Source organism: Galeopterus variegatus, unplaced genomic scaffold (genome assembly GCF_000696425.1).
Source record: "Galeopterus variegatus unplaced genomic scaffold, G_variegatus-3.0.2 Scaffold8313, whole genome shotgun sequence".
NCBI lineage: Eukaryota > Metazoa > Chordata > Mammalia > Dermoptera > Cynocephalidae > Galeopterus > Galeopterus variegatus.
This window is the reverse complement of record NW_007734424.1, coordinates 12368-26944: the sequence shown is the minus strand read 5'-3', so window position 1 is coordinate 26944 and position 14577 is coordinate 12368. Positions and strand designations below refer to the sequence as shown.

At 40.3% G+C, this 14577-nt stretch overlaps 1 pseudogene; it reads left to right on the top strand.

Moving 5' to 3' along the window:
• The first annotated feature begins 398 nt into the window (after positions 1 to 398).
• On the top strand, positions 399 to 1191 carry LOC103608331 (annotated as a pseudogene).
• Positions 1192 to 14577: the final 13386 nt, after the last annotated feature.

The following is a 14577-nucleotide window of genomic DNA, read 5'->3' as shown; positions in this document are numbered from 1 at the left end:
TAGAAGTGGTGCTACACCTCCCCACCTTCCCTCCCCCACACAAAGCCTTGCTACTCAAAATGTGACCCCTGGACCAGCAGCAGCAGCAGCAGCAGCAGTATGTGCGACCTTGTTACAAATGCAGACTCTCAGGCCCTGACCCAGGCCAACTGAATGAGGATTTCTGAATCTGCTTTTAACAAGATTCTCAGGTGATGGATATGTACATGAAAAGTCGAGAAGCTCTTCTCCAAGGAACATTAAAATATTGCTGAATTAGTTTGGTGCCAGTTAACTCAACCCTGCCCTTCAGTTCCATTCCAGCCAGCTACATATAAATTGGTCCTGCAGAATAAACAGGAATTGTGATTTCAAGTGGAAACAACAAAGAATTCCTGCTTTCCATACCTAGCACAGCCATGACTCATAGTCCCAAGAAACATCTGAAGCAGGTAGCATCTCTGAAGCATTGGATGCTGGAAAAATTGACCGGTGTGTTTGCTCTTCATCTACCCACTGGTCCCCACAAGCTGAGAGAATGTCTCCCTCTCACCATTTTCCTAAGGCACAGTCTTAAGTAGGGCTCTGACAGGAGATGAATTAAAGAAGATTTGCATGCAGTGGTTCATTAAGATTGATGGCAAGGTCCGGACTGATATAACCTACCCTCCTGATTTTATGGATGTCATCAGCATTGATAAGACTGAAGATAATTTTCACCTGATCTATGACACAAAGGTTCACTTTTTTGTTCATCATATTATATCTGAGGAGGCCAAATACAAGTTGTGCAAAGTGAGACAGATCTTTGTGGGCATAAAAGGAATCCCTCACCTGGTGACCCATGAGGCTTACACCATCCGCTACCCTGATCCCCTCATCAAAGTGAATGACACCATTCAGGTTGACTTGGAGACTGGCAAGATCCCTGATTTCATCAAGTTGGACACTGGTAACCTTTGTATGGTGAACAGAGGTGTTAACCTGGGAAGAGTTGGCGTGATCACTAACAGAGAGAGACATCCTAGCTCTTTCAATATGGTTCATGTGAAAGATGCCAACAGCAACAGCTTTGCCACCCAGCTCTTCAACATTTTTGTTATCAGCAAAGGCAACAAACCATGTATTTCTCTTTCCCAAGGAAAAGGTATCCACCTCACCATTGCTGAAGAGAGAGATAATAAACTAGCAGCCAAACAGAGCAGTGGGTGAAATGGTCTCTGGGTGACATATTAGAAATGTCTTTGTACTTTATTAAAGATAATACAGCATGAAAAAAAAGGGAGGGGGGATTCCTAACCAGTGCTGACATTCCCTCTTCCTCAAATAAATATTGAACATGCATCTTTAAAATACCAGCTTAAAGAGATGACAAATTGCTTTCTTACCTAGGTCACCTACATGATTCTGCATGGTGGTCTTTCTCATAAACTGTTCCTTTTTTAAAATTAAAATTAAATAAATGCAACCTCACAAGTACAATAAGCAATGAACCAGATCATGATGAAAGGAGAATTGGAAAGACTAAGGAAGAAAGAAATATCAGGGTGGTCAAGAGAAATACAGGGCAGTAGTCTCCTGGAATTCCTGCCTCGTGACTTCTCAGGGTACTCCTCTCAGACGGCGTGTTCCCCAAACCCACACCAGGCAAGCCCTCCACGCTACAGAGTGATGGAGCAGAGCTGGAATGTCCCTAAGCCAGTGACACTCATCTAGAAAACACTCTCTAGAGCAAATGAAATTAAGTTCATTATTAATATAACTGGAGGCATTCATCTTCTAATCAATGTTAAACTTTAAAAAACATAGAAGTGCATCTTTTAATTGGAATGATTAATGATAAAAAAAAATCAAAGAGGATCTAGTTTATAGTTGTTACATTTTTGTACAAACCACAAACTAACAATTCCTTATGAAATACAAGGGGCAAAATCATTGTTTGAACATAGGTTCCTGCTATTATGTAAAAGCAAAAGTATGGAAATTTTAATCCAATATCATTGGATGACTCAATCCATCACTATGATGAAGGCTAGGAGTTTACTTTAAATAAAGTAAATATAATCATGTGATCATCAGGAAAGGAAGTATCAAAATAGACCTAATAATTGTGGTATGCTGGTAAGTGTTTTACAAGTGGCTTTCTGGGAGGGAAAATCCCGAACTGTAGCATTTACCAATTTCTATGACATAAGTGCCCTAGACATGGTGGGTTTTAAGCTACCAATGTGATGTCATTGAAAGCAGAGTTCAGAAGGGATGTGCATAATTGGTTCTCAGGAAACCATAAAATCCACTCCAGCACACCCTGGCAAATAACTAAATGTACAGACTTTTCTACTCATCGAATGTCGATCTTTGGTCCGGATATGTATTTATCTACACCGAGAAAAGTTTAGTGGTTCTACCGTTAATCTTAATGAAAGGTGTCCAGGGCCAAAGTTTAAACTTCAAAAAAACAAGATGTCGATCTTTGGTCCGGATATGTATTTATCTACACCGAGAAAAGTTTAGTTGTTCTACCGTTAATCTTAATGAAAGGTGTCCAGGGCCAAAGTTTAAACTTCAAAAAAACAAGCATGTGAATTTTGAAGTCTGACTTCCCATATTTTCATTTTCAGCATATCAGAAAAAGCCTTCAAAGTTTTGCACATTTATGATATCTTCATGCACATCAATCACTCTCATGTTGATGGTTTTAATACCTTTTAAAGATGGGGAACTACGCTATGTGGCTTATGTTTTGCTTTCTTGGATATCTTCTGTGTTTCTGTCACTACCTTGGATATAATCATGAATTCTGAGGAGAGACATAAAGCAATGGCCATGAATATGTATGCTTCGGGGTACTTTATCACAATTTTTGGCAGTAATATTCCTCAAGATTGGCATGTAGATTAAAGTTGAGGTGGTTGACTCAAAAATAATGTTAAGCTAGACATTTATTGCATATGCAAAGCAGGCTTATCAAGTTATTTTTCATAGATGATATTTTAATCACATAATAGAAAATAACATTACTGACAAGTAAAGTTTAAAACACAAGAAATCACAAAGCCCTATTGTTAATCTCTTATGTACTTATTGCAATATACATGAAGATGAGATTTCTCATTCAAGGGAGTGTCTCGTTAGTATTTACTTAAGTAGTATCTCTCAATCTATCATGAAAATCTTAATGACAACACATTAAAACAAGACAATACACAAGGCCACTAGAAATTAAGACTGTCACACAACCTAATGCCAAAATCGGGGAGCAACTGGTAACAGTTATGAGAAACCTGGACATGAATTTAGCAAGTTGACCAAAGTACCAGTTCATGGCATTAACCAGCTTTGCTTTATGAAAAAAGGGCCATGGAAAATTAAGTAGGAAAAATCTGCTATAACCGTTCCAACATAAGTGTTTCTTTTTTTTTTTTTTTTTTTTTTTTTTTTTTTTGTCTTTTTTCGTGTCCGGCAATGGATCGCAACCCTCAGTGTCGCGCCCGTACCGGACCGGGACCGGCAACGGGATCGCAACCCTCGGTGTTGCTCCCACACCTCGCTCAGCCAGTGAGCAGGAACCAGTCTGTATGTGGGATCCGAACCCTCGGCGGGAGCGCCACCACACTCCCAAGCGGCGCACTGTAGCAGTGCGCCACTGGGCCGGCCCCCAACATAAGTGTTTCTTAAACAGACATGTGAGGCCTGCTCTGAGAAACCATCCCTCTCTAATGCTTAGAACCATTGTGGAGTGTGGAGACCTCTAAACTCCTGAAACCATGCCTTCCCACCTCCACTGGCATTCCTCTACATCTTTTCAGGGTCTGGAAATCCTAAAAAAGTAACTGGGCAGGAAATGGGAGAGAGGGTTAAGAGTGGGCACAATTGGAAATGGCATGAAGAATCCTGGCAAATTTAATCACAGTTTTTAATGTCCTAGAAAATTAGTACAAAAAGGAGGAGCCCTCACGGGGTTTATGCCTGCTAGAAAACGTGAATTTATCTAGGACCTGTGTATATGAAACTCCCTCCTCCAACAAGAGATCTGACAAAGAGATTTGATCTCTGCACAGATAGAAAGAAGCATGTAGGCCAAATTAATCGCCCTATTTGTTGATAAACACTAAGTCTGTGTGATGGTTAGTTTTATGTGTCAGCTTGACTGGGCTAAGGGGTGCCCCCATAACTGGTCAAACATTATCTCTGGGTGTGTCTGTGAGGATATTTCAGGAAGAGTTCAGCATTTAAATCAGTACATTGAGAAAAGTAGATCCACCCTCACCAATGTAGGTGAGCATCTTTCAATCCATTGAGGGCCTGAATGGAAGAAAAAGGCAAAGGAAGGGCAAATACGCTCTCTCCACTTGAGCTGGGACATCCATTTGCTCCTGCCCTAGGACATCAGAGCTAATTGGCTTCCCTGGTTCTCAGGGCTTCAAACATGGACTAGAACTACACCACCAGCCTTCCTGGGCCTTCAGCTTGCAGACAGCAGATTATGGCAGATGGTGAGACTTCTCAGTCAATAAATCTCTTTTTATATATATGAGGTATATGTGTGTGTGTGTGTGTGTGTGTGTGTGTATATATATATATATATATATATATATATGCATATGTATATATATGAAGATACTTCACAAAGTTTGTGGAAAAATAAAATTAAAAGATAATATGAATCTTTCCATGAGCTTTTTAAAATATCCTTATATATATTCTGTTCCTCTGGAGAATACCAACTGATACAGTCTAGATAGATGTTAGCAAGGATAAGGAAAGAATAAATGTAAATGTAAAACAAAACAAAATACAGAACTACAGAACAAGAGAGAAAAGCAACATTTGGAAGACCCAGAAAGGAGCATACCTCTATAATATTATGAATTGCAAGGTCTAAAAGAAAATTCCAGAAAATTTCAGCTAAGTGTAAAAGGTATGTCATATATGAAATAAAACAACATGTGATTTAAAAAGCTGAGATGAGATGTTAGGGGGAAATGGACGAGATAATAAGTAATCAGAAAAAGAAGCAGAATTGAAGACCGTATTGAGGGAGTAAAGAGCAAAACCAATGCTGCAGAAAGCTGAAGGAGTGATGTGGGTAACAAACTTGAAAAGCCTTCCTAGAATGCAGGGAATAAGGACAAATACATGTAATTAGACTTTTTAGTGATGTTTAGTGATAGTAGAAGAGAGATCAGAACAAATCAAGCTTCACGAAGAAGAAAATAGAATAAATTGGGAAAAAAAATAATCAAAGCTATTGTTTAGTAAAATCACTAAACTGAGAAAAGATAAGTGCATACAGTTTTTAAAGGATTCCTCAAGTCTAAGAAAAATCAGTTAAAGAAACACAACATCTAGGTAAAGTTGTCAAAATTTTAAGTAACCAAAATAAATAAAATTTAAAAAATTTTAAAGCATCTGAGCAAGGTTACCTATACGTGAGCAAACTTACCTATAAAGAATTGTGTTCCAGTGGGTTGTCCTAAAAGGAGATCCTGAGACACGAGTTTGTTGATCTCAAGAAGCCCCTGCAGGGGTGTGGGAACATGAAACAAGGGAGAATAAGCAATCATTAAAGTAACTCTTATTGAGCTGGTTGCAGCTGTGGGCAATGGAGGCTCAATCCCAATGGAGAAATCTAGGAATATAAAGCACAGTTTAGCGTTATCCCACCCAAGGGGTGAGGAATCTAAGCTATTTATCCTGAACTGCTATCCATCTCTGGCTAAAAAAGGTGATAAAAGAACATTAACTCCCTGGCACTTCAGGTCAGCCTGTATTCTGAGAGAAGCTTCAGGTGAAAAGTCACAGGTGCTTGTGGTAGGCCACTGCTGGCACATACTAAAATGGAGAATAATTAGTGTAGGTGGGGGTTACTAAAAGCATCTAAAACCTAGTTAACTTAAGACTTCCCTTCTACAACAACAACAACAATAAAAATGATAGAAGGCAGTGGATTAATGTCAATAAAATTTAGAGGAGAACAGAATGTGTACCAATAATTTTGTCCACTCAACTCTTTTATGGAGAAATGCAACAGCAAGACATCTTCATATGCAAGCCCTCAAAAACTGTATGGCCCATGCACCTATCTTTAAAAAAATTAGGTAAGGATTTCCATATACAAAAATATATTTGATTGTATATATTTAACTTCCTTCCCTCCCAATTCCCTTTGAAATTTCAAAGCAGAAAAATTTTTATCCTCAGCATAACCCAGAAAACAAATCCATTCGTCAGCCAGAAGCTTCAAGATATAGTACTTTCTACGAGGTATAGCAAAAATAGGATCTGTCTGAGAATATTACTGAGCACCCCAAGGTTCATTGCATGCATATTTAAAATATGTGGAGTAATTACTCAAGAAGAGATCCAATGTAGGACAGCTTCTGAAATGACTCCCAATGAGCTCTGCCTTTAATACCCATACTCTTGTGTAATCCCCTCTCCATGTATATGTGTGTGTGGAGCCTAGTGACTTGTTTCTAACTAAGAGAATGCAATCATAATGATGGGATATCCCTCCTGAGGTTAAGTTATAAAGGCTGTGACTTCCCTTTTGCCACTCATCTCTCTTTTGCTGGTGCTCTTCCTCTCCCTCTGACTTGCTCACTCTGCCATGTTTGAGATGCTCTGTGGAGAGACTCATGAGGCAAAAAACTGACGGTGGCCTCTGGCCAACAGTCAGTGAGAAACTGAGACCCACAGTCCAACAATACTTGAGGAACTGAGGCTTGCCAGCAACCACGTAAGTGAGCTTGGAAGCGGACACTTCCCCAGCTGAACCTTGAATGAGACTGCAGCCCCAGCCCACATCTTGATTGCAGCTGGTGAGAGCCCCTAAAGCAAACAACCTAATTAAGATGCCCAGATTTCTAGCACTCAGAAATTCTAAGATAAATAAATGTGGTTTTAAGCCATTAAGTTTTAGAATAATTTGTTACAAAGCAATAGGTAATATACCCAGAAACCACTCCTAACATGGAAATTCATGACTTGCAAATAAATCTGGGTCATTAGGAAGCACTGAATAAATTGAACAAATTTAAGTTCTGCAGCAGTCCTTATACTAACCTTCCCTATGAATGAGCAGTGTCCTCAGTGGTAGAAGTGTTACCGCAGCGAGCTCCCGATCATTTGTGGTCATGCCAGTTAAAGGACAGTTTGAGTCTCTCAGCCACCGTTGTGCTGCTGTCCGTAGTGTATCAAGGGCAAATGGGAGTGGTCACACTTTGTATGAAAGCAATAGGAGGTGCATTTTCTGGAGAGAATTTTAAGACTATAAATAAAGCCAACTAAAAGTCAGCCTGCTTTCTATTATCAACACATCCTGGCAATTCTCAACAATGTCAAGGCAACTCTTCCCCATCAGAGCAGACAGCCCCGACCCCCTCCCCTTTGGTACATGGCTGACTGCTGTGACAAAGATTTTACATATGGTTGGCAGAGTGAGACTCCCTGCTGTGCATAGCCTTCCTGATAACTCCATCTGCACTTTCTATGGAAAATTGGATCTCTTACCCAACACAGATGCCCCCACAGATCAGAGAGGCAAGAAAGAGCAGGAGTAAAGGCATAAGCAAGGGCAAGCTCTGGATCAAAGCAAATGAAACTCTTAGGATTGACTTCCAGGAGTATGCCAGTGTCCCATGCACAGAGGGACCACCCATGGTTACCTGTCAGGGGCAGTGTTTATTCTCATTTATTCAACAAATATTTATTGAGTGCCGAAGTTGAGCCAGATACTGTTCCTAGACTAGGGAATCAGTAATTTACAGACACAAATAATCGTCTTTGTGGAGCTCATATTCTAGAGGAAATAGACTTGCATAAATAAATGAACACGTAAAATATATATCAGATGATGATAAATTCTATGAGAAAAAATGAAACAGGGAATGGGGGATAGAAACATGCCAGGATGGGTTATGCAATTTTAAATAAGGAGCTCAGGGAAGACTTCAGTAAGTGGGGGACGTCTGAACAAAGACCTGAAGGAGGCAAAGGAGAGAGCCACGTGGATACCTGAACAGATAACAAGCCAGGTAGAAGGACGATCGAGTGCAAAATCCCTGACAGGGTAGAAACCTTGGAATGTCTGAGCAACAGCAAAGAGGTTGGAGTGGAGTGAACAAGGGAGAGTCGAAGGGGATGGGGTGAGGAGGTGGATAATGCCTCTGTTTCTCTTGCTCTCCCAAATCTCCAGAATTCCTCTCTGTGCAATCTAAAGTAGAACCCTGCCGGCAAAGGATTCTGGGAAATGAAGCTCCAGACTTCCAAACCTTATGATAATGAGGAGAGAACACAGGTGCTAGAAAAAGTGCTACATACCAGCAGGCACTTGTGAATCTGGCATCTGGGACATTAACTTTCCCTCTCTTTCCCTTCTAAGATCTGAAAATATTATTGTCAAAAATACCTTCTAAGACCTTAAACTGACATACCTGAAAGACTGAAACACTTGCCTGAAAGAAGACTTGATTCCTAGTTCAATTCTACTGCTTGACCTTGAATAGACCTCTTCTCTGAATCTCAGTTTCCTGGTCTGTCAAATGGAGATAATTTCTACATCTCAGAGTCATGCAGATTCAGTGATCCAGGACATGTGAAGGACTCATCTCAGTGTCTGGTACACCCTAATAAATAGAAGCTATGATTATTATAGATGAAATTGGTCCTATGGGTTGTAACTCTGGCTTCACCTACTGGTTAAATAATCTCAAGTAATTTATTTCACTTCTCTGAACACTGATTTTCTCATCTCTAAAATGAAAATAACAAGACCTACCTCCCAGTTATGCGTACTATAAGGACTGAATGAGATAATAAGGAGATGATACTTGTGCTGGCACATAGTTTAGTTCTCAATGAATGTTAATTATTCTGATTATCTAAGAAATCAAGGGGTTGAATTTTCTTTAAATTTCCTTCCCATCCTACCAGTGCTTGGTACTGTCAGTGGGTCTACAATGTAGGACTTTTGTAATCTACCTCTTTCAGAACTTGCGGGATTTACAAATATTACCTCCTCTTAAGCAAATTTCTGTCTCACACACTGTGGGCAGAATGTAAGAAAGTTGGAAATGCTTGTCTGTCCAATTACCTGTGTGTCCACTCTCCAAATTCCAGCACAGGAGCTGAAGTCAAAAGGCAGGAGTTAACCACAGGAGGTGACACTGGCAATGTGGATTTCATGGGTAATTTAAATAAACTCTTTTTAGGTACTCATGACTTTCTCATTTATCTACTACTTGGCCTCCTGGTCCGACCTGAAAGGACAACCGCAGCTAGTGATCCCATTTTCTGAGGCTATTTGAGCAGGGACTAAACCTAGGACTTGGCTGTCATGGAGCAACTGAGGACAAAGTCAGTGACAATCGGGGAAGGAGAAAGGAGAGCAACCAGCAGCCAACCAGACACCAGCCACACTTCCCAGAGACCCAGTCATGGCCCTGGGAGGGTGAACACACACAGCAGGAGCCCACTGTGTCCACGTCAACTAGGCAGGGCAATTTCCCCAAAGCAGCCAGAAGTGGTGCCAAAAGAAAAACTGTTGAATGCGCAAGAAAGTAAATAAACGAGTACCCTGAACTCTTGGCCAGAATGGAGAGTCACTGATTAAAGACCATATTGATATATGGCTGACATAGGACCATTCTGACCCTTGACAATGACAATAAGGAAACAAAAACTCCACGTTTACTCCATCTGAACATGTTCTCAACAGCAACCAACTCATTAAGTTGCATGTAAATAATGCTTACTCTTCCTGCCTGCCATTAAACACTCCAGTTTTTCTTAGAGGAAACCAGGCATGTGGACAAGCACTTCTGCACTTGCTCCTCTAGAATGTTCAGTGTTCACTTAATTATTTACTCATCCACCCAGTATGTAGTTGTGAGTACACACTATGCCTCAGCTAGGAACTAAAAATATAACAAGAACACTACCTAATTCAGTCTTGGCCCTCAAGGAGCTCTTGTTTGGGGGAAGTGGACAAATAAATTAATCCACAATTATAATATACTATAAGTACCATGAGAAAGAAGGAAGTGGCAAAGAATGCTAGAGGGAAAGCTAGAGGGAAAATCAGAAAAAGTAAGGAAGGCTTCCAGGAAGAAATCTGTTAGAACTGAGTCTAGAAGGATCTGAAGGAGTTAGTAAGTTAGAAAGCAGTGAGGTGGGGGTGTTGGTGGTTAGCATCAGAGATGGAGTCCTAGGCAGAGGAAACAGCAAGAGGAAAGACACAGTGTGCTGTTAGTCCCACAGTAGTTCAGTACGACTGCGAGTGTGGTGGGAAATGAGGTCTGAGTCTGCAGCTCAGAAGAGAGCCATGAGTTACAGCCAGAGCCTTGTAAGTCCTTAGCCTCAAGGACCTTGCTGAAGCCATGAGAGAGCATATCACCCATGGTGTGTACTGTGAGTACTACAGTCCAAGGACCGAGACCTGCAATGGACCTAATTATTTATTAACACCCTATTCACCTCCAGACAACAAACTAGACTCTGCCTCACCCGGTTACCATTTCCTGTCTCTACATGTTCTGGCACTGTGCCAATTGTCATTCATATAGAGGCAGAAGAATAGAACTGTCAATGCTTTGTGTTTTTAAGTGACAGCAGGACTTTAGCACAATTCTGCTCTGGAGAATCCTTTTATAGTGGGAATAATCATTCCCAGTAGGTCTGCGTAATACATTGGTCATAGGAGGAAGCTCGCATTTTCTTTAAAGAGAGTCTAAACTGTATTTTAACCTCTACGTGTTGCTAATTAAGCATTTTCCACCAATTCAGTAGGGAGATGCTTTCACAGACTTTATAGTCTTTTGTTTCAGTGCTGCCTTTATAGGACTCCTGAAAGAAAATGAGCCTGTCGTTTTTGCTTAGTCGTCCTTGCTTACAGGGAAGACTCAATAGATTCTCGCTGAACATTTTTGATATAAACTTTCTGGCTCCTTTTGGGCAGAGAAGCCCCAGGTTTGACACTCTGGACTTTGACAGCATGGTATTTCTTTTTTATTGGATTTCTTCCGACTAATCATTCTGCTGCTACATACTGTAATTCTCTGCCCAGGGCATCTTCTGGAAGGAAGGGCTGATTCTCATTTTTTATTTAAGGACAGGACACTTTCCTGTCCACTAGAGTGAAGTGTTCCCAGGTACATCTTGTCTCTACTAAAGCTGCCCATGGAACTGGCAACATCACGGTAACAGCACAGGACGGCAAGAAGATGCAGAGACCCATGCTGACATCCAGGGCTGGCTTTACGGGTGCATGACCTGCGCAGTCACTCAGGGCACTGCACTTGGAAAAAACCTCACACTTGGCTTAATATTCTACTATCGCCACTTTGGAATCATTAATAATTTTTTTTAAAGGGGCCTCATAAATTAGGTAGCTGGTCCTGTGGACATTATAATCCCTTTCAATAACAAAAATGAGCCTCAGTGTTCCATTAGGTCTGGTTTTTCAGTGACAGCAAAGCCATCAGTTCTATGGCTGCATACCTGGTAAGCCAGATTCCAAAGCAGTCCAGAGGACGCCGTTACACACAGAACATGAACAGATTAAAAAAAAACCACACCCAGCCGAATACCGCCAGGCATGACACACACCTCCCTTGCCAAAGTTCAGTGCTGTTCAGGATAATGAAGACATTGTCAAGGTGCTGAGTTCCCCCACAGGTGCGCCCAGTCCCAGGTGTAACCTCAGTCAACCCAAAGGACGTTTCCCTAGAGAGCAAATGATCAGAAAAAGAAAATCACAAAATCACAGCTCACGACAATCTGGGTTTCTTTTCAGAAAGGTAAAGAGAGATGCCTCCTCAATTAGACTTGTTAATCATTTAAATGCAGTTAAACTAAAAACCAGGTTAACAGAACAATGCTCTAGTTCCCCGCCGCCCCCCACACACACACCTTTTTAGTCCAAGAACACCTGGCTTGTTAGAAAAGCAACCTGAGAGGAAGAAGGCATCTCTCCAATTGTGGAGAGTGTTTATGCCTAATCTCTTTATTCATTTAGATTATATCCAAAGGAGTAAAGCTCTTATACTAGAGTTCACTTGCAATCACATAATATTCAGTTGCCAAAGATATCAATATGTCTAAATCTGGCTACGAAAGAAAAGGAGATGTGTGTGCGTGCATATATACACACACATAACATACATATATAATACCTTTCAACTCATGTAGAATACTTTTAGAATACTGATTAAAGTTTTCTAAGTCAAAATATGCTGTTAACAAGACTGCCAGTGCATACTGGAGGTGCCTCATTGGCTCTCGAGTGCCAGATACCCACATCTCTTCCCAAATTCACAATCAGTGATGGCACGTCCAGATCTTGAAATCAGCCCTGCTGGGAGCATTTGCATCATGGCATCATGGTGACATATGCTACAAACCAGGGCATTTTTTTTGCCTGGGGACTCATATACCAGCACACCACTCTATAGAGCTTACTGTGAAGAGTTCTAAATAAAAGTTGGAAATTGTGAAAATTAAGGCAAAATTGTAGATCCTCGTTATTAAAACAAAATGAAACTGGTGAAGAATGATTAGAGTGGGGGCCTTAATTCCAATAAAAAGAGGGAGGAAGCTGGGAGAATAACATTTAATTCCATCAGCTCCAATTTGTTGCTGGGGACCATCTTCCAGGGACAGCACAGGATAGCCTAAGACACGGCTATTAAATTCTTTCCATTGCCCTGAGCAATATCGCACCTCAAAATGCAATGAGTATGCGTGGGTCTGTATTGGGTTTGGGGCTACCTAATATCATGAGTACAAATCATAAAAATAAACAACTTCATAAAATCTACATCTTCATTTTCTCAAAATCAGTACTATTAAAATAAACGTGATTTTATAAAGATGGAGATAGTTAAAGTGATTAGAACTTTATTTAATTATCCCATTATGCTTAAGTGTATAAAATAGCCTAAGCATTGTATATAACACAGAGGGAAACAAGCTGATTGAAACTAAATAGAAACATGGTCATTTTTTTTCACATCCAGTATAACACATGAAAGAATCCCTTCCCAACAGGGAACTATGAGAAATTAAACAAAGAATTTATTGCTCAGCTGTCTGTGGCTGCATAAATTTATGGCCAAAAGGGAAACTGCACCAGGTGAATTCTGTAGGGGAAATGGGTTGACTGCATTTCATTAGTGCTAGTAAATGTCTTACAGGAAGAACCCAGCCAGTTTTATTCCATCATTTCAGCTTTTAGATATATCACTAACCACCCTCCACAGCCCACCAAATGCCAAAAATTTTATTTTTTATTGACATTTCCTCCTGTAATTCTTTAATGGAGGAGAGCTAGAGAGAGGGATGAGGAAGGCATATATAAATATATATATATAGGAATCCTAAGGTCACGTGTGTAGTTTAGAAGGGAGAATTGCATATACTTTTGTTTTATAATACAAATTAATGAAAGCAAATCCAGATAAAATTATCTAGACTGATTAGAATACAGAGAAGATGCAGTGCCATCATGGGTTAAAGACACAGCTTTACAGTGCTAACTGCTAATACTCTAGGGCCATGTGCCGAGCACTGTTCTGAATGCTTTACATGTGCTAGCTCATTTAATCCTCACAACACCCTATCAAGTTAGAGACCCCATTTTATAAATGAGGAAACTGAGGCACAGGAAGACTAAGTGATCAAGCCTGAGTTATAAAACCAGTAAGTCTAGATCTAAGCCGCAGTCTATGCATTTGTGCTCATAACCTCTATACTGTGCTACCTGGAATATGAAGATATCTGCCTTGAGAAAGCCAAAGAGATGAACATATAAAACCACTGAATAAAACATTAGAGCAAGAGTTTGTTACTGTTCTTTAACAGAAAGTTAATCTCCACGTACACACGACTCACACACCAGAATCCTGATGGGTCAGATCTCCCTCTCAATCTTTTTTTTTTTTTAATTTATTTTTTATTATTATGAATATTCATGAGATACAAATTACCAGAAATTCCTCCCAAACTTAACTCTCATTTAGCTCCTTGAAAAGACTTTCTCTTCCCCACTTCCTGATACAGCCAGCACTTCAAATGCAGTGTTGCTTATGAAATAATTTTTCTTTTTTTTTTTTTATAAAAGATGACCGGTAAGGGGATCTTAACCCTTGACTTGGTATTGTCAGCACCACACTCACCTAGTGAGTGAACCGGCCATCCCTATATGGGATCCGAACCCATGGCCTTGGTGTTATAAGCACCGCAGTCTACCGAGTGAGCCACGGGCCGGCCCCTGAAAAAATTTTTCAGTGAATGAATCCATGAACCAATTAATCAGTCAGCCAATGAGTGACATAACAGCTATAGAGTTAAACTCATCTAGAGTTGAACAGTGCTTGATATGGTTTATTATTTTAATAATCCAGATGGTCTCAGAGCATCAGGATAAGTTTTGAAGCTTTGTAGACTAGAGCTGTGAAGACTTAGTATGAATAAAATGGAGAAATGATACTGGAAAAGATAAAGGTGTTAGTCTCTAACGAGAGGCCAAGGATGTACCAAGCACAAAACTGTTCACATCATTTAACTCACTAGGTCTCAAAACAATTCATTTGGTAG